Raw genomic sequence first — 1,762 nt, forward strand, 5'->3', positions numbered from 1 at the left:
AAATAACTGCTATACAATTTTTGTACAATAGTTCCTTTTTCCTTTTTCTTTGATCTCATTGGGATACAGACCTAGTACTGGTATTTCTGGGCCAAAGGGTTTTAAAGTCCTTTAGGTATAGCTACAAATTGTTCTCCAGAATGGTTGGAATAGTTCACAATTCCACCAACAGTACAATAGTGTTCCAATTTTTCTACATCTCTTCCAGCATTTGGTTTTTTTTTTTTTTTTTGGAAGGGAATGTTGAGAAAGTTCAGCTCAATTGTCTCTAATCTCCCTTCTATTTTCTAAATGAAGTTTGAAGTAGGATCTTCAACTTTAAGCATGGTGGAAGAGAAAGTACAAAATTATTTGATGAAATATTTTACTATGAGAGTGATAAGATTGTGTGGGAGGTTGAAGGAGAGAAGACTGAAAACATTTGATTTGAGGAATGGGCTTGAAAGTCAGTTCAAGATAATAAAAGGGCTATGTTGCTAAAGTGAGTTACCAATTGATGTTAAATAACATGCCTTTGTAATGGACTAAGTCAGTATAATTTTGTGACTTTGACTAGCTCCATTTACAAGCATAAGAATAGGCTTAAAGAGATGAGATGGTGGTAATAATCCAAGATTGAGAACAAGATGTGATTTGCAGTAGAATGAGGGAGTAAGCGACAGGGTGGTAAAGTATAGAGTTGAATTGGTTAACAATATGGTTGCAATTTTGAAGTGAAGAGAAAAAGTAAAGTGACTTTGCCTAGGGAAATAAGGAGGGGTTCAGGGACTGGAGGTCGTGGGGAAGAAAAATAACAGAATTAGGAAGTATAAGTCATAGGGAAATATTGGCATCTTAATAAATGCCATTTATAGACACTTTATATTGAAAGCAATTCTCTTGCAATCACCAGAGGGAAGACAATTAAATGGGGAATAAAGAAAAGAGAAGGGAATAAACCTTTGTTTGACAATTACTATGTGCCAGAAAGTGTGCTTAATGCTTTACCAATATTATCTTATTTAATCTATACAAAAACCCTTCAAGGTATTTCCTTTTAACAATTGAGAAAACTAAGGCAAGCAGAGGTTAAGTGACTTGTCCAAGGTTGCAAAGCTAGTAATTTTCTTAGGCTGGGTTTAAATTCAGGTCTTTCTGACTCCAAGCCAACCATTCTATCCACTGTACCACCTAACTGCCTTTAAGCTCCCTAGGTGCCACTGGCAATTTCATAAGAGTCTTATTTTGAGAAGATAAACAATATCTAATCACAAGCTTATCCTGCCCACCTCTGCTTCTATGTATTTGCTCACATCATATGTGGAATATCTTTTTCCCCAATTCCAATTTTTCTGCTTGTGGAAACTTTGCCAGTGTTTTAAGGCCCACCTTACCCTCTTCATCAAGCATGAAGCTGTCCTTAATGCTGCCAACCAGAAGTAAGCGCTCCCTTTCATATATCTCCTAGATTTTTGTTCTCTTCCTATTAATTTATCCCATTATACTGCATTTAATAATTTACATATCTTCCTTGTTCCATAAAGAGTGGAAGCTTCTTGAATCCAGTGATTGAGAAAGACTCATTTTTAAACTATTCAGCTGCAGAATAGAGACTTGCACAGAATAGACACTTGGACAATGTTTGTGAAAACTGTTTTGGTTCTAGTCTTTCTAATTCCTTTGTCCCATGCCTGGATACACAGGTCTACATCTATAGAGTCTTACCGAGCACAGTGGGTCTTTCAGAAATGTCTTGTGATATAATTTATGAGTGTATGAGTAG

The sequence above is a fragment of the Vombatus ursinus genome, unplaced genomic scaffold (genome assembly GCF_900497805.2).
Source record: "Vombatus ursinus unplaced genomic scaffold, bare-nosed wombat genome assembly UNPS02015415.1, whole genome shotgun sequence".
In the NCBI taxonomy this organism is placed as follows: Eukaryota; Metazoa; Chordata; class Mammalia; order Diprotodontia; family Vombatidae; genus Vombatus; species Vombatus ursinus.